The sequence below is a fragment of the Antechinus flavipes genome, chromosome 1, assembly GCF_016432865.1.
Source record: "Antechinus flavipes isolate AdamAnt ecotype Samford, QLD, Australia chromosome 1, AdamAnt_v2, whole genome shotgun sequence".
NCBI classification, from domain to species: domain Eukaryota; kingdom Metazoa; phylum Chordata; class Mammalia; order Dasyuromorphia; family Dasyuridae; genus Antechinus; species Antechinus flavipes.
In genome coordinates, this window is record NC_067398.1 from 206,832,692 (window position 1) to 206,852,650 (window position 19,959).

General features: G+C 35.3%; 1 protein-coding gene across 6 annotated transcripts in view; it reads right to left on the reverse strand.

The window, feature by feature from the left end:
* PAM (peptidylglycine alpha-amidating monooxygenase) overlaps positions 1-10,587 on the reverse strand; it is a 355,927-nt gene extending 345,340 nt beyond the window's left edge. For 2 of the 6 annotated variants that reach the window (XM_051995214.1, XM_051995205.1), the window contains exon 1: positions 10,165-10,582. The gene's annotated coding sequence lies outside the window, so the exon portion shown is untranslated. Of the gene's footprint in view, positions 1-10,164 lie in introns of all 6 variants that reach the window. The other 4 variants (XM_051995235.1, XM_051995226.1, XM_051995250.1 and 1 more) reach the window with 4 other exon arrangements.
* Positions 10,588-19,959: the final 9,372 nt, after the last annotated feature.

A 19,959-nucleotide genomic window follows, 5' to 3' on the forward strand; every position in this document is an offset into this window, starting at 1 on the left:
CTCTGTAGCACACACACATACATATATATATACTGTCCCCTTCCACCACTTCACCCTCATATACTCTGCGCTCTCTCTCTCTCTCTCTCTCTCTCTCTCTCTCTCTCTCTCTCTCTCTCTCTCTCTCTCTCTCTCTCTCTCTCCAGATATATATATATATATATAAAGATACAACATTCAGGGATTTAATTTTATTACTTATGTTTTGAAGTAGATAATTCAAATCTACAAAGTAAAGAAAATAGGAATAAAAGAAGAGTTCTCTGTAATATTTTAACATACTTTACTATGTATATTTATTATTTATAACAGCTTTTTCTTCCTCTCCTCTACTTAAAGGTAATTGAAAAACATAAAAGAAGTAGAAATATGTCAGTGGTAGACAAAGGTGCTACATCAACAATTTGAGGAATGAAAGAATGAACATATAACACGGAAGAAAATGCTTCTGATGAGTGGGAAAATGATGACTAGGTGATATGTCTTCCCAAATCTGACCCTCAAATCATTCTAGTTTGAAATAAAGAACACAGGCAGGGGGCAGGGTAGAGAGGGGAAGGAAATGCCCTTCAAATTTCAATTTGGATTAGGGAAGTCTAAAAGGAGTTTTGTAATGGCCCTAAATCTGCATCTTTCTACTACACAGAATTCTACAATATAATCTAAAAAAGGGAAAGAAAAAGTATGGCATGGTGGTTTGAAAGTCATTTTCAGAATCAGGAAAACTGAAATCCTAGATATTCTGACTTTTTGATACCCATACAGTTATTCAACCTCCCAATACTTGCAGGAAACTCCTAAAAACTCTAAATTGAAAAAAATAAAAACCATGAAATTTTTCTATATCAAAGAATATATATTCTGGGCAAAAAATTAAATCATTAATAATTTTTAGGCTAATTCACTCTAAATTAGGTAAATCCAATATCTAAAATTTATCTGAAGGGTTTAAAAAAAAACTTGCAAAGTATCTGAGTAATTCTACCCTTTAAAAACTTCACTACTTATTTTAATGCATTATACATATATATATATATTTTAAGGGTTGCTTTACAGTTGCAACATACCAGTAGTTAACTCCATAGTTTATGCATATGAAAACTGTCCCTTGTTTGTGGCTGTTGTTGGCAAAAGTACCATGCTTCCTTTGCATCCTTAAGGCTATCCATGATGAGTATTTTTCTCAAAATGAGCCACACCATATCCATTTATCATAGTATATATATATATTTACTTCTGTCATTTCTCAGCATTAATTCTATTAAATTTTTTAAAAATTAAATTTGATATCTTTATCATATTTCTTCTGTTTGCTTTTTTCCTCTCTCTACATGGACAGTTGCCCTCTGAGACTCACCATACAATAACTATTTGGATTTTCTCTTGTTGTTCATCTTTTGTAAAAGGCCAACCGAGCACAGCTGTATTACAGCAATCATTGTTTCAATGCTGATAAACTGACTGTATTACAGAGTGTCACTGTTGGTTTTCTTCCTTTCTCTTTTAAGGTTAAGAATTATGTGTAGATAAAGCTGGGGAAATAGTTTTAGAAGCTTAATATAGCCTCTGTAGTAAATCCAGGCCTCATAGTCATCATGTATATAGTGCTTCAGATGCCACATTTACACTGGATCCTGCCAGTCTCCAAATGGGAATATGTATGATGCTCTTTTTGGATCCTTTTTCTATTAGCATATAACAGGACTCTCATGTTGTCATTAGCCTCCATATTTTAGATCTGCTTGTGAACCTAATACCAAATCACAGTAGATTTCATATAATCAATAATAGATTATAATGACTATAAGGATAGGTAGCATTTATAATGTACTTCATAACTTACAAGATATTCTTCAATTACTTATTGTCTTATTGGATCTTGACAATAAATCTGAGAAGGTTGTACAATGTTGTAGTGAAAGATGAATTGGAAGTCAGAGATCTTTAACTCAAAGTCCAGCTCAACTATTGACTTCCTATGTGACCTTAGCCAAGTATCTTAATAGAATGGTCTAGATTATGTCTATGGTCCCTTTCAAATGTAATTTCCCATTTTACAGATAAACAATCTGAGGTATAGGAAGATTAAAGGACTTGCTTAAATTTAGTTTGAAATTAAACTAAAGGATCCTAATTCAAAAGTCATTTATCATTCTACTATATTAGAGCTTGGGATGATCAAACACATCCTTCCATCTCTATCCACCTGGAATATACTTAGAAACAGTCTAAAGCTTTATAAAAGCTTATAATTTCCTTTGTAATTACAAAAGCATAAAATAAATAAGAGGTCATTTTATTTTGTGTTTACTCCAAATAAAAAGACAAGAGACAAAGGGGAAGTAGAAGAAAGGGGAAAAATAGATAATATAAAGACAAAAGCAGGATGAGAATTCACTATTACAACAACCTCAATATAACATTCTCATCTTTGCATGTACAATACTGGAAAATGGCCAATGAAGGCCTTGTCATTAGAGAATATAAAATATATTCTATCTAGCATCGACCCATGCAAAGAAAAGCTTTATAAGTCTTCTTCTAAAAATGAGAGATGTAAAAAATAAATAAATAAATAAAAACAAAAATAAAAATAAAAATGAGTGATGTGATGGAGGGCCTCTTTCTCTCCCTGTTTCAATCACGCATATATATTTATTTCCTATCAATTTACTGAATGGTAACAAGAAATCTTTTAATTGGCTATTGAGCCAAAATTGAGCATGCAAACAAAAAGCTTGGACAAAAATTTCTCCTCTTTCCTGGTAGAAAGCAAAGCAAAAACTCCTATGATCCTCCAAGTGAGGGAAGGGCCTTGGTTCTTCTGTCTCACTGGGCATTAACACATGGTGCCATCTATCTTTTAGTTATTGTAAAAGGTATTTGGAATACTAAGTCCCATAAGCAAAGAATTCATTGATCCAGCCCAGAAGTTAATGTAGAGAACAAATGATTGGTTATCACAACTTGAAGTTTACTAAGTTCACTCTCCCTAAGCGTATTAGTGCCCTCATTCAAGAGGGATACTCTGCGCGTGTGTGTGTGCGTGTGTGTGTATGTGTGTGTGTGTGTTAGTTCTTGCTGTTTCTTTTCAGTAAGCATTTTCTTTGTGAACATTAATTGATGTTAACTGTTTAATTGAGATTGGGGAGAAATACATTTTTGTCTTTGTATCCACAGTACACTATATTCATATTACATTGCTCTGTCTTGACATTTTACCTCCTCTCCCCAACCCAAATCACAGCACATTAATCTTTTTTGAATTACTACCCCTAAGTCATAGCTTCTTACTGACTTGATCAAATGCCCCCCAAACATCGTCTTGTGTTATAGCTATCTAAAAAAAACTGACAGAAAAGATCAAATTTGCAATGCAATTTCTACTTAGTTTGACATGTCTTGTACCTAAATAGTGTGACTGATATGTCAGGTTCATTTATTTTCACAAGAGAATGAAGAGAGAGGCATTTCATAATGAGAGATATTTGTTTTAATGTTACTTTCATTTAAACTTTTCTGTATATGCCAAAAGTCTTTTTAAAATGATTGCACCCACAGAACCCCACAATTCTTGCCTTGCAGTATAGGCAACTAAAGAGAACCTGAGTAGATTATATTACTCCATATGTGTAAAGCCTGTCAGTCATTATATAACTTTGGGAAAATCATCTAACCTCTCTGGAACTCAATTTTATTTTTCTGTAAAATAGGTAATAGGGAGAAACAGAAATGAGAATTTAACTCTTTTCCATTAAGCTAAACATTAAAGAGCTTTGCCAAAATATGCGACTCTTCTCACTATTTTTGTTTTGGAAAATATGGTTATTTTTCATAAAAATGCTATTCTGTTAACATGTAATGAATTTATATTAATTTAATGAATTAATAAATATTTTAAATGTTTGTAATGTTAATTCTAACATACTATATACCAATTGCTATATTAGCATAAGCAAAAGCCCTGTGTAGTCCTCAATAATTTTAAAAACAATAATAGTATTCTGGGACCAAAAAGTTTGAGAACTGCTGGTCAAGTAGATCTCTATGGTCCCTTTCAACTCTTATATTATATGATTCATATAAAAAACATTTCTATTAAATTACTTAAGAAAGCAGATATGAAAACGGTAAGTAACTATATGTAAATACAACTTTCCCATTTGATCTCTACAATAATCCTGTAAGATTTGGAGTACAAGTAATTTTTTTAAACAATTGAGGAAAGTGAGACTCTGAAAGGTCTCACCCAATTGCTAAGTAGATGACACAGCCAAAATTTTAATCTAATTATCCTGACTCAAAATCCAGTGCACCTTTCCCTATACTGACAATCTTTGGTCAACTCTTGGCAGTTCAAACAAAAAGAGATCTATGGAATAGACAATTTTGCAGTCATTAATACTGAACACTGGAATGTATTTCATGTTCATTTTCTCTTTGCGATTGAGCTGTCGAAAATTCTCATTTTGCAGGGATGTGCCTTCCTCTTATTTTTTGTTAGCTAATATTTTAATTAGTTTGCATTAATTGCAACTGAGTAAAATTGGACTAACAAGACAGTTACAGCCCAGAAGTCTTCTGAGGTGTACAAGGTGGATAGCTGTGAAAAAAATCCTATTACAGTTGATAAAAGGTAGAACTTTGTAAAGAAAGGCATATTCAAATCTTTTTTCTACTTCCAGTTCTTCCATTAAATAATTGTATGAGTTAAACTTCTTCATGTCTGCTGTATGTGCAAAATTCAGGGAATAGAATTAGCTTGGATATAAAAGGTAAATCTTGTATAATAAAAATGACAATACTAGCTAAATTAACTTATAGACTCAATGACACAACAATAAAACTACCAAAGGTTAAAATTTACCTGAAGCAAGAAAGTGTCAATAATTGAAGGGGAAAAGGGCAAAAAAAACAGAAAGTATTCTAGCAGTACCAAATTTGAGGTTATACTGCAACACGGTATCATCTGAGCCATGTAGAGATGGTTAAAAAGTTGATCAATGAAATAGACTAAATATATGTTCCAGAAGCAATAAAATTAGTAGCATAATGTTTGATAAATCCAAAGATTCCAACAACTGATTTAAGTATTCATGGTGAGTTGATAAAAACAGCTGGGAAAATTAGAAGACAGTAAGACAGAAATTGGATTTAGAACACTAGCTCATACTGTATATAGCATAATAAGCCCTAAATGGTTACATGATCTAGATATAAAAGGTCATCTATTAAACAAATTAGAGTAGCAAGAAAGATACCCTTTCACAATCATTGATGAAGAATTCTCATCCAAAGATTCAAAAGAGGACAAAATGGGTAATTTTTAATACGTAAAATTGAAATATTTCTGCACAAACAAAATCAACACTTAAGTGGGAAAACTTACCTATGAGGAAAAAAACTGTATCAAGTTTCTTTGAGTACAGGTTTATTACCAAAGATATATAAGGAACTGATAGAAATATATGAGACTAAGAGCAAATTCCTAAAGGAATTAGTATAAGTATTGCTTTAAAAAAATGCAAGCTATCAAAAACCATGTGCAAAAGTGTTCAAAATCATTAATAATAAGAGAAATGCAAACTAAAACAATTCCAGGGTTCCACATCACACCAATCAGGTCGTCAAAAGTGACAAAAAAGGGGAAATGACAATTGGAGGAGCTGCAAATTGGTCCAGCTACCTAGAAAGCAATTTGGAACTGCACCAAAAAGTCATTAGCCCTATTAGTTCTATATCCCAGAGATATCAAAGAGGGAAAGATGCTTAAAAATGTTTATACCAGCTCTTTTATAATAGAAAAGAACTTCAAAAATAAAAAGTGTGCCCTTGAATGAGGCAATATTTAAACAAAAAAGAATGTGTAAACATAAAAGAAAAAATATTATTTCATAATAAATGACAGAAGGAATTTTAGGAAACCTGGGAAAATATGCATGAAACTGGTTCAGAGTGAAGTGGGCAGAATCAGGAGAAGAATATATACTGTACTGCGAATATTTTCTGCTTCTTTGTCCCAAAGCCCAAACCTACAAATCCACTGGGAAGATTGGGAGATTCTTTTCTCTGATATTAACTCAAGCTATTAACTAGCTATTGTTCTTTCCATTTATGAGGGAGCTACTGACTAACACCATTTAACCAATTAATATCAGATTTGCTTTTCCAAAGATGTATTTATTTCAATGCTATAACAAAAACATACACAATTTCCCCCCATTTTTCAATATCTCAAAGACATATCTTACAAGTTCTCATATAGCATTGATCCCACTCCTAAACTGAGGGGTACTCATGGTAAATTAGCTATGAAACTCAACACTAGAATTCTAAGAGGGAGCCTCTGCTCCCTTCACAGGTTGAGGCATATATACTATGTTGCAAAATAGAATTCTGAAAAGTTGAGATGTTTTGGGGCTTTTTGCTCCTTTTAAATGCACAAAGTTGTAGACACCACTTGTCTCTGAGTATTTTTCACTGCTTGACAGAAAGGTGGTGGACTAGACATTTAAAATGAAACACATTTTTCAAACATGCATTTTCAGCCAATACTTAGATTTGTTTAAAAATACAGATTTATTTCAAAAGATCTCTTTTTTTATCCCCTTTGGAGGAGAGGGAATTATGGGGAAAGGGAATAATAATTATGATATCCCCCTCAAGGAGAAATAAAAGAATATTGCTGAAACAATTTGAAATGCACAGAAAAGAAAAGAAAGTATTTCATAGAGGAACACAAACAAGCAAGGCAGTATTGGAATTACCTTGTTAAATTTAAAATACACATTTTTTAAAAAGTTGTACAACTTGGATTTCTAACTTCATATATATAATATTTTCCAGTTTCACATGAAATTTGTGCTTTCTGGTCTTTTTACAAGAAAATATTGATTTTTTTATACTTGTCAAGTTCATAATTATAAAAAAGAAAAAATTAAAGAGATTTGATGGCTGCCTCTAGAAACCTTCATCTGAGGAATTCTTTCAAACTTTTAAAATACTCTTCAGAAAATCGAGCACTAATGGCCTGAAAGATCGAAAACTTAGAAAGCTCTTAATTCTTTACACTATGAAAAAGTTTTGGCCTCAATATTCCATTAACCTTGCAAAGTTTCAAGAGGAAAGGAAGTAGCAAATATTTTGATACTAATTTCCTAAATAGGAAACAAATTCTAGGAGGAAAAAAAAAAAAACCCAAATATTACATCAACATTAAATCCCTCAGGCCACCCTTTAACCCACTTAGCTGCAGTGATGAATTTATTCTAAATTGTACTTTAGTCTAACATGGTACATAAGGCTCAAAAAATTCCAAGTACACTCAGAAAGTCCTAGCTTTTTACTCCTAAGCATGAAGAGGGATTTTAGGAAAGTAGAAATAAAATTAATATTACTAAAGAACATTAAATCCTAACCAGGCCTTGAAAGATAATGTCCTAAGAAAACATTACTCCCCTCCATATACTCAAGGTTTCAGTCATAACAGCATTGCCTCCCTCCTTCCCTCCTTCCAATCTCTATGCATTTACAAAGGATTGCTCTCTATCTTCCTGTTAGAAACCTGTTAGAAACCTGGGTTTCCTTTAGGCTTCAGCTCAAAAACCAACTTTCACAGGAAGTCTTTTCTGCTCCCCCATTCCCAATTACTAGTATCTTGCCCTCTAAGGTTATTTTCATTCTCTCTGTATAAATCTTGCAAGTATCTTTTTCTATATTTGTTTCCCATCTAAGTATATAAGCTCCTTGAGGAGAGGGAGTGTTTTTACTTTTTCTTTAAGGGTTGGGTATAGTGCCTTGCACTAGTAAACACTATTGAGAGATAGTTATCAAATAGCTCAAATTGCCAGAATGCTAAAATTTAAGACATCAATTAAACTATGCCCCCCCCATACACATACACATTTTATAAAGGAGGAAACTAAGGTCTAGAAACATTTAAATTGTTGGTCCAACTCTTTCTTCTTTATCATGTTGTTTTCATAGGCATTGTTTTCAAGAAAGATTTATACCAATTTTCATCCTTACTTTAATCTGCAAAAAGACTCACAAAAAAGCCCATAACCTTCTTTTAAAAATCAGTATTGTTTAGTAGGATTAATCAACTATGCAAAAGACTGCAAAAATGCTAACTTTCCATTTTTATGTCAAGGTTTCAGTTTTAGATTTGTTGATCCTACATCCCGGTAGGTAGTTTCCATACACACACACACACACACACACACACACACAGCAATATCTTTTTTTTTCTCTTTTCAAAGGCAAATACTGAATATCGTGAAAACCAGAAGATGATGCTGAATTTTGTTTTACTAATTAAGTTTTGGGCCTAAATTTCAATGGTTTCTTAAACTTCATTATAGAGCCAAATACAGGCTAATTTGTGTGAGTAGTTTTTCTTCAGCTTTAACATTACAAGCTCCATATTTCCAAGATGGATTCTATTGAATAAGTATGTGAAAAATTATTATGGGAAAATATTAAAACGTGGCATTTATGTAAGTCTATTTAATACATGAACTAAAAAGACCATTGATAATTCATGATTAAAAATCAAATTATAATTAACATGTGATCATCAGAATATGCATTTGATTTGTGTATAAAACACTATGAAAGAGAATTATGTATTCTTGAAAAGGTATGGGAAAAGTTCCACTTCCAATCATCTAATGTCAAGCATAATATTGATTCATTTAGGCATCTCTCACTTTTGCTTTCCGTGCAAATGAGCAAGATTCACAAGCTTTATTTTAAATACTCCATATTTGGAGACAAATTATAAATTGAAAGCTCAGGAAAAATGCTGATTGCAATTTACCTGAGCAATGTGTTTGAACTTGTTTGCATTCATTGCTAATTACTTTCAATGCTAAGATTAAACTGTGCAACAAATCAAGGATTTAAAATTTTATTTCTGATAGGAAAAGGTGATGGGAGTTGGAGAATATTATAAGAAAGAGCAGTTTCTATATACAAAGATCTTCCCATGTATAAAGCAGATATTCCTTACACAATGTCCTTTAAAAATTGCTTCCAAGAAAATGGAAAAATCATACAGATGAGTTCCAGCTCCTTAGAAATGCTGTAAATATATAACTTGTTAGAAAGAAGTTTTCGAACTTCATACATTGAATTTGTTTTAAAGATGTCACTGACATTCACAAGGAAAAAGTAGTACTGTTTTAACTCCAATTTGTCCACTGTCCATTTTTTTTTGGGGGGGGGGAGGGCGGGGAATCACTAAGAACAAAAAGAAAAGAAAAAAAATTGCCCATAACTTTTAAAATACAATCTTTAATCACCTAATCACTCATTCCTCATTTCCCCCCTCCCTTCCCCTAGTATCCAAACAGACACTATCAAAGCCTCAGCTGAGTCAGGTAAAAAAAATGTACTATCCAGGGAAGAACATCTCTTTGCTAAACTCAAGGCACTCCCGCTTGCTCTTACGTTGTAGCCAGTTCATAAGGAAGGAACAACAGACTCTAAAGTTTTCCTAAATTTGACTTGGAGGGAGCGGGGGGAGGGTAATACAATAGTGAGAGGAAGGTTAGACCACTTGATACAGATTCCAACTAATTACTGACCATTCCCAAATGTAGGGATTGCACGAAGAAGACTTGGACAGCCAGGAAGAATGCCATGTAAGGTGAGGGTGACAATGTGTTTGTCCTAGACAGTAAAGAGATGAGGAGAAAGGGACTCATCAAATCAATCCGGAGATGTTAAGCTTGAAGAGATTCGGGATTAGGGGCGGGAAGAGGGAAAACGAAGCAAGAGAAACCTGCACCCAAGGCAGAGAGGCTAAGTTGGCCCAGGGGCCGGCCTGAGGTCGGGGTTAAGACAAATCACTCCTCCTCCTCGGCTGCGGGACAGTCCCCAAAGCCCCCGGGAATAGCTTTCCCCGTAGTGGCAGACCCCCGGGGCGGGGTCCCGAGGTCCATCTGCAAAGAGCAGGGGCAGACTACGCGGGGTAAGGGGGTGGGGGGAAGACTGAGGAAATCAACAATCGTGCCTGCGGCGCCGGAGAAGGAAGAAGCTATCCCCGTCCCGGGCCTGACATCTCCCCAACTTCCCAGGCTCAGCAGGCGCACACACCCGCCCACCCGGGCTAACTCTGCACAGACCCTCCCCCCACACCACCCCCCACGCCGCACCAACCTGGACTGTCCGGCCCCGGCGGGGCGCCAGCCCGGGACGGACACTGGACCCTCCTGGAGGCGGCGGCGGCGGCGGCGGCGGTGGCGGCGGCGGCGGCAGCGGAGGCAGCTGCGGTGGGGGCAGAGGCGGCTGCGACGGCGGGCGGAGTTAGTTGGAGGCTCCCCTGGGCGGGGACAGGCAGAGCCCCGGGGCTGCCGCTGCTGCTGCCGCTGCCGCTGCTGCTGCTCGGGCGGCCCGCTTCTCCTCCTCCCTCCCGGGTCCCGTTTTCCGCCTTCTCTGGACCGTCTCGTCCGCTTCTGGTCCCACCCCGGAGGCGGCTTCCCGGACTCTGGGCACAGAGCGGCCGGTGCCCCTGTCCCCCCCGCCCACCTCTCTTTCCTCCTTCCTCCCTCTCTCTCTTCTTCCCTCCCTTCCTCCTCTCCCGCCGCCCCTCCCCTCGTCCGCACTAGTAGCTACCAGGGCCAAAGAATCGCCCCAGCGACTCTTCCCGCGAACGTTTCACTGGGTGTGTGGATTTGGGACCTGGGACTGACTGGAGCGAGGACTGGGGGCTCAGTGCGGCATTAAAAACACTGGCTTCCACTCACCAGGGAAACCTGTCTTTACTTCCTTCAGGTTTTTCTTGGGGACTAAGGGGGTTTGACAGTTTTGCGGTGTTTTATGGATTGGGCGGGGGTGTGTGTGAGGAGACAAGGAAAACAGGGCAGAGGAGTCAAGAGGGCAGGGAATCCGGCTGTGAAACTCTAGCCCCCAATGTGGGGCGGGGCAAAGCCAGGGAGTCTCTTCCTTGCCTCACCCAGGCCCCCTTTGGCCTGAGAAACAAACCTGTAAAGTGACAGTCCAGGTTACTCCGAGGGAGTGCCCAGAAAAATGCCTGTCCCTTCCCCAACCCCCTTCAGTTTGTGCTGACCATGAGGTTTCAGGAGAATACACGCAAACATTTCCCTCAGTTGGGTGGTAGGGTAATAAAAGATAGCACGTAGGTGACAGAGATCTGAGAAACTCAAATGTAGAAGGAAATCAAAGGAAAATGAAACGATCACTTCTTTCCCAAACCATCCTGTGAAAATGCCGTTTTCCAGTGCTGCTTCCCAGGTCAATTCAATTTGACTAAATACATTTTGTTAAGCTACCTATTCAGTGCAAAGTACTGTTTGAAATTAATGAAATGCATAATTTCAAAGGAATGTATATAGTTATGCACTTCACATTTAATCGTGCTACTCACCACTAAAGGGATTTTTTTTTACGTTATAGATTTAAGCCTAGATAACATAATTTTTTGTTCATTGGCTGAACACGAGAAAACCCAGACCAGAAGCAAAGAATGTTGTGGGTTAAATAAAGGCAAAGTATTTGACACATTACACAAGACAGAAGTTTGATATTGTCATTTTAGGACCATTAGAAACAATTTGATTCGGGTTTTAGAGATAGACATGAAAATGTTTTACCATTGTTTGCTGTTACAAGTGACAATTTTAGTGTTTATTACCCACTAACACCTCCCCCCCATTTCTCCTATTTTTCATTTCCTCGGGTAGGGATCTCCTTTTCCAGTAATCTGTCATTAGAATGTGAGCTTCTCAAAGACGAACTGTTTGTACTTTTCTTTGTATTTTTTGTGTTTAGCACAGTTCCTGACTTACAGATTGGATACCCTAGTAAAGAGTGAGATGGATAGAGGGAAGTGCAGATCACTCTAGATAGCCTTAAGTTCCAATTTAATATGAAGATCTCACATACTTTGCTGGTTGGAAGAAGCTCTGGCAAGATATAAATCCAATCCTGTGGAACTACAACTAAGCCCTGGAGCTTGAAATGTAGCATACAATTGTGTTTTGAACACAGATGTGGGTTCAGTCTTGGTAAGACTAACCTCCAATGAGAGAATTTTGCTTCCTCTCCTCACACTCCTTAAACATCTACTCTGATGCTATGGAGGCCATTGTAAGAAGTTATAGGATTCTCCCAAAAGGCAATGTGATGAACATAAATATGGTATGGGGTAGGTACCTTATATTATAGCAAGTCAGTGACAAAAAGATTTAAAACATTTCAGAACAACTTGCACTTAATGTTATATTCTACTAGGTTATTTTCAACAGAAAATAAAGCAGTTTGTAGGACTGATGATTAAACATTTTACGTTTCACTTCAGCTCTACAGGGACCACACAACTCTAGGTACATTGGCCACTAAAATGACCAGGTTTAGGCTAGATCTCCTATCAATGACTATCTTCTCCAAGATTATTGGAGTAGTTGCCAGGGACTCTCCCTCAAGTTCCATTCAGCTTTGACTCGATGCAACTAAGCTCAAGTTAAATACTCATTTGCCTAAGATAAGAAAGAGCAAATATAAAAGAGGCAGCCTGAACTCAGTCTCAGGCTTATTTTGCCTGGATATATATGAGCTTTAGATTGTCATGGGCATATGGCCCCACAGAAGCCTGTTTGGAAGGAAAAGAAGGCAATTCATACTTTCTTCCACCCCATACTTCTGAGGAATCCACTAAAACAGTCTTGATTTTTTTTTTTTTTTGTAGCTAGTAAGGAAAAGGTTGAGGAGATACGTGGTTATTCCTTTTTGTATAGTCACTGATTCATCATTTCTTCCAGCACTGCAGCTTCTAAGGTGCATACTCTGAATCACATATGGCCAGAAATAAGGCACAAAATTTCCTGCTTGATTGATTGAAACCAGTAATAGCATATCAGAATATTCTTAATAGGATGGTCCCTTTTGGCCAATTCTATCTTCCTATACTAGACACAAAGTTTGCTTGGTCCTGTAACTTTTTTTTTTCTCTTAAGAGCTTTAGAAATACTAATAGAAAAGGAAGAACAGAAAGTCCCTCTTAAAACATCATGACTGCTGGTCTATTTCCAAAGATGATTAGAAAAAAGAAAAAGAACCTACATGTTCTAAAATGTTCATAGTAGTTTTCTGGTGACAAAGAATAGGAAATTGCAGGGATCCCCATTAATTAGGGAATGGCTAAATAAGTTGAAATATATGATTGTGATGGAATATTACTGTGCTATAAAAATTATAAGCTTGATAATTTTAGAAAAAAATGGAAAAATTTGCAGGAAATAATGAAGAATGATATAAATAGAACCAAGACAGCACTGTATACCTGAACAGCAATATGGTTTTAAAAATGATTCTGAGCAAATAATTTAGTTTGACTAAGTACCCAAATTAACATAAATGACCTATGAAGAAAAAAGCTATTTGAATGCAGAGAAAGAACTGAATATAGAATAACTTTGTGTGTGTGTGTGTGTGTGTGTGTGTGTGTATGTATGTGGTTTTGTTTCTAATGGTAGCCCTCTCTAGGTTGGGCTGGGGATGTGAAGAAAAAAAAAGTTACATGATAATTTAGTGGTATATTTGAAAGAAATATCAAGTTATGTATAGGAGATTTGCAATTTCATATACAATCATCTTTTTATTATACTATATTATATAAATGCTCATTTTATTCAATAAACTAAAAACAAATTTTTGAAACACCTAATCTAATAAAGGAGAATGAATTTGAAATGAGAAAAATTGGAATAGTCGCCTTCTGGAAAATCTTACTGTCTTTTAAGATCAATGAGACAGGAACGTATAGCACTGAAAAATTTCTTCTGTACTACTAACTGAAAACAACTTTCTGTACCTACACTGGAAAATGTGGAACCAGCTCTTGGGATATACTTATAGTTCCTTAGAGACCTTGGAGAGGTGGGTAAAGGTACTTAAAGTATGTTTTTATTCTGTTGACCTCTGCAGTAGGCAAGGCTTTCACACTCAGAAAGTCTATGTTAGACAGCTGCTCCCTTGGAGACCCAGCATATCAGTGCCACCAGCCAAAGTGGTAGTGGCAGCTGCCTAGATTGTTGTAGCTGTAAGGCATGGGGGCAGGGAGAAACATGATGTGCTAGCCATTCAGGAGATGGAGGAGAAAGCACTTTTTCCCTTTTATTATGGACTCTATCCTACTTTTAGTTACCCTTGTATTTTAGAAAAAGTTTATTATATTTAAAAGAGTAAAAAAGAATCCTTAGTTCAAGGGCAAGACAAAACAAGCTCTTGGTAGGATTTGGGCCTGGATCTATAGTATGCAGATCCCTGCTTTAGAAGATTGCAAACTTGCCAAACAGTACAACACTTAAAGGCTACTCATCAAACCCTATTAATTTACTTATCTTCAGATTTCTTTCAAAGGTGCTATCTATCAAAGGTATGCTCAAACTCTAGTCAGATTTTACTTTTGGACAGATTAAATAGGAAATCATTTATTTCCATTACAGCACAGATGGCTAAAGTAAATAACATTCAGAGGTCTAGAAAGGATCTTCTCACTAATGAAAATCTATCCGAAATTTAACTTTAGCAAATTTTTATAATTTGTGAAAAAAAATTTATCACTAAATTGCATAATGCAGGTTTACTAACCATTCAATTTAATTACATAAAGTGCTTCAGTCTTGTTATCAGAAGTACCCAAGCTGCTGACTCAAGAATAATTGCTGCTTATTTGCATGTTATTTTTTATGGAATTGGAACATTCATTCAATATCTTAGTACTCAGAATTATCCCTATCAACAATTCCTTATTCTACTTTCCTTTTTCCTCCCTGATATGATAGAATGATTCCCCAAGCTGTCCTCTGCTCAAATGAAATCAGGAAGAACTAATTCAGTGAAATTTGCCATTAACCCCATGCCCAGAAGAGTTCCTACCTATTCTTCTCTTTGTCCAGAACAGGAACCTCCCTAAAGCTAACCTAATCTCAAAAATAGCTATGCAATGTTAAAATCAGTGTCTTAGTTTTATTTCATCCTCCAGAATCAATGTGGTATAAAAGAAAAGTACTGGACTTAAAAGTCAGCAGAACCATAGATCTGATTTATTTATTTAGTATGTGACCATCAATAAATCACTTAAAAATATAAGCTTTAATATAATCATCTTTAAAATGGAAATAGTATCTTAGTACTTATAAATTTATTATGGGAATAAATGATATTTTAAGTACATTTAAAACCTTAAACTTCAATGCAAATATTACTGTAACATCCATTAGTTGCCAGCTCACTAGCTTCTAGGGGAGTCTGTCCATTCTTTGAACCACTCTATATTCCCTTTGGGTCATCTGTTATTTTCTTTCCTTTAATTAAACTTTTTGTTTTCAAAATATATCCATAGATAATTTTCAACATTCATGCTTGCAAAACCTTGTGTTCCAAATTTTTCCCTCCCTTCCCTCCACCTCCTCCCCTAAATGACAAGTAATCCAATATATGTTAAACATGTGCAATTCTTCTGTACATGTTTCCATAATTATCATACTGCACAAGAAAAATAAGATCAAAAAGGAAAAAAATGCAAGCAAAAATAAAAAAGGGAAAATACTATGTTGTGAGTCACACTCAGTCCTCACAGTCTCTCTCGGGATGCCAATGGCTTTCTTCATCACAAGACCAATGTAACTGGCCTAAATTACTTCACTCTTGAAAAAAGCCACTTCCATAAGAATTGATTATCATATAATCTTGCCATGTACAATGTTCTCCTGGTTCTTCTCACTTCACTTAGCATCAAGTTCGCATTTGTTTCTCCAGGCCTCTCTGAAACTATACTGCTGATGATTTCTTATAGAACAATAATATTCCTTAACATTCATATACCATTACATATGCAGCCACTCTCCAATCTATGGGCACTTACTCAGTTTCCAGTTCCTTGACACCACAAAAAAGGCTGCTACAAACATTTTTGCACATGTCAGTCCTTATCCCTTTTTTATCATCTCTTTGGAATACAGGCTTAGTAGAAACACTGTTGGATCAAAGGATATGCATAGTTTGATAGCCTTTTGGGCATAGTTCCAAATTGTTCTCCAGAATGGTTGGCTCAATTTACAACTCCACCAATTAAGTATCAGTATCCCAGTTTTCCCACATGCCCTCCAACATTCATCATTATCTTTTCCTACTACCTTAGCCAACCTGAGATGTACGTAGTAGTATCTAAGAATTGTCTTAATTTGCATTTCTCTGATCAATAATGATTTAGAGCATTTATTCATATGACTAGAAATGGTTTTAATTTCTTCATCTGAAAATTGTCTGTTCATATCCTTTGACTATCAATGGGAGAATCACTTGAAATCTTATAAATTTGAGTTAATTCTCTCTATATTTAAAAAATGAGGCCCTTCCAGAACCCTTGGATATAAATTTTTTCTCAGTTTATTGCTTTCCTTCCAATATTTCTGCATTGGTTTTGTTTGTACAAAAATTTTTAAGTTAATATAATCAAAATTATTCATTTTGCATTCCATAGTGTATTCTAATTTTTTTGGCCACAAATTCTTTTCTTTCCCAGAGATATGAGAGGTAAACAATCCTTTGTTTTTCTAATTTGCTTATATTATCAGTCTTTATGTCTAAATCTTATCTTGGTATAGGGTGTTAGGTGTGGGTCAATGCCTAATTTCTGCCATACTAATTTCCAATTTTCCCAGAAATTTTTGTCAAATAGTGAGTTCATATCTTTGGGTTTATGAAACATTAGATTACTACAGTCATTGACTATTGTGTCTTGTGGATCTAATCTATTCCACTGATCAATTACTCTATTTCTTAGCCAATACCAAGTGGTTTTGATGACCACTACTTTATAATATAAAGTACAGCTAGATCACCTTTATTTGCATTTTTTCATTAATTACCTTGAAATTCTTGACCTTTTGTTCTTTCAGATGAACTTTGTTATTATTTTTTTCTAGATCAGTAAAATGATTTCTTAAGTGTTTGGTATGGCATGGAATAAATAGATTAATTTAGATAGTATTGTTACTTTTATTATAATAGCTCAGCCTCCCCATGAGCCCTTGATATTTTTCCAATTGATTAGATCTGACTTTCTGTAGAAAGTGTTTTGTAATTGTGTTCATAAAGTTCCTGGGTTTGCCTTGGTAGGTAGGTCCCCAAATATTTTATATGATCTACAGTTATTTTAAATGGAATTTCTCTTTGTATCTTTGTATCTCTTGCTGTTGGACTTCATTGGTAAAATATAAAGATTTATGTAGATTTATTTTGTATTCTGAACTTTGCTAAAATTGTGAATTGTTTGTAGTAGTATTTTAGTTGATTTTCTAGGGTTCTCTAAGTATACCATCATATCATGTGCAAAGAGTGATAATTTGGTTTCTTCATTATCTACTTTAATTCTTTTGATTTTTTTTTCCTTCTCTTATTGCTAAAGCTAACATTTCTAATGCAATTGAATATTAATGATGACATTGGACAACCCTGTTTGACTCCTGATCTTATTGGGAATGGTTCTAGTTTATCCCCATTAAATATGATGCTTGCTGGTTGTTTTAAATAGATGGTACTGATCATTTTAAGAAAAACTCCATTTATTCCTATACTCTCTATTGTTGGATTTTGTCAAATGCTTTTTTCTGCATCTATTGAGTTAAACATATGATTTTTGTTAATTTGGTTATTGATATAGTCGATTATACTAATAGTTTCCCTAGTATTTCCTAGTATAAATCCTACTTGGTCATGATGTGTTATCCTGGGGATAATTTGCTATAATCTCTTTGCTAATATTTTATTTAAGATTTTTGCATCAATAGTAGAGAAATTGGTTTACAATCTTCTTTCTCTGTTTTGACCCTACCAGGTTTAGGTATCAGCATCATATTTGTGTCGTAAAAGGAATTTGACAGGATTACTTTTTTCCCCCTATTTTTTCAAATAGTTTGTATATTATTGAAATTAAATGTTCTTTAAATGTTTGGTAGAATTCACATGTAAATCCATCTGGCCCTGGAGATTTTTTCTTAAGTAACTGATTAATAGCTTGTTCAATATCTTTGTCTAAAATGGGGCTATTTAAGTAATTTATTTCTTCCTCTGTTAATCTGGGAAATCTATATTTTTATAAGTATACATCTATTTCACTTGATTATAAGATTTATTGGCATACAATTGGACAAAATAGCTCCTAAATATTGCTCTAATTTCCTCTTCATTAGTGGAAAGTTCACTCTTTTTATTTTTTATACTAATAATTTTTAATATTTTCATATTTTCTCCTTTCCTTTTTCTAATCAAATTACCTAAAGGTTTATCTACCTTGTTGGTATTTTTATAAAACTAACTCTTAGTTTTGTTTACTAGTGCAAGAGGTTTTTTACTTTCAATTTTATTAATCTCCTCTTTTATTTTTAGAATTTCAAATTTAGTATTGGAGTTTTTAAATTTGTTCTTTCTCTAGCTTTTTTAATTGCATACCCAAATCATTAAGATTCTCTTTCTCTATTTTATGTAAATAACCATCTAGAGATATAAAACTTCCCTTCAAGTTTTGCTGAATTCTCAATGAATGATTTTTCTTTACATCCTTATTTTGGGAAAAGATAACAAAGGAATCTTCAGTATAGAGGAGGCATCCAAACACAAATGTTTTAGAGACTGAGGTGAAGATGGCATGCCATCATGGAAAGAACACTAGTGCAGAGCTGTGATCATCAACAGAAAAAAGAAAGATGCAAGGTACCTGCTGAAGATGGAGAATGTAATGGTGTTCAAAGGTAGTGTGAAGACAACCTCTCCGAGTGGAAAAATACAAAAAGAAGCAAGAACTGATCTTTGGGAGCTACTTTCTGGACCCATGCTAGAGAAAGCTAAAACAAGGACTCATCTGGCAGCTTGGGGGTACAAACAAGGGGATTAATGCTATATAAGATCTGAGCTAGATTTTGAATTTACACCCCCAAAGATTGAAGTAGCATAGGAGAAATTATGCCCTACATATATTAGAAAAAAGGTTTGTACATTTGTTTTTTGGAGTAATTATCACTTTGTAAAAGCTACTCAAAGAAACATGGTAAATGTGGTGGTGGGATTGGGGGTGGGGAGGGGGAGCATTCCACTCTTTTGGTTCTTCTTCTACTTATATGACCCTTCTTTATAAGTTTTCTTTGCTGGATCTTTAGCCAAGGGACATCCTCTAAACATGGGAATTTCATAGGGCTCTGTTCTGCATCATCTTCTCTTTCTCTCTATTATATTCTATTTAATGATCTTATCAGCTTCCATGGGTTTAATCTTTATCTTTATGCTGATGATTCTCAAATCTACTTATCTAGCCATAATCTTCCTGCGGAACTCCAATGCCCTATCTCTCTATTAGGCATCTGAAATTCAACATACCCAAAACTGAATTCATTATCTTTTATTCAAAACCCTCCCCTATTCCAAACTTCCCTATTCCTATTGAAAGCACCACCCTTTTCCCAGTCATCCAGACTGGCAACCTAATTATCATTCTTTACTCTTCACTATCTCTTATTCCACACCCCTAGCCCATTTCCAATATATTGTCAAAACCTATCAATTTCATCTTTGCAACATCTTTCAAATCTGCCCTCTTATATGCTCATTTCCTCATGCTTGGACTATTGTAATAAGTTACTAGTTGTTCTGCTTGCCCCAAGTTTCTCCTGACTCCAGCCCATCTTCCAAGTGATTTTCCTAAAGTTCAGATTCTTCCTTGTCATAGCAAATCTTTCCCTTCCCCCCAAAGTCAATAAATTCATGGAGATCCTTATTACCTCTGGGGCTAAATATAAAATCCTCAGATTAATATTCAAATCTCTTCATAATCTCTCCCTTTTCCTAGTTATTTTATGTCACCCACCTGCCTATTCTTTAATACTGGCCTCTTTGCTGTTGTTCCAACAACATTTTCATCTCTTGTGGTGCTTATTT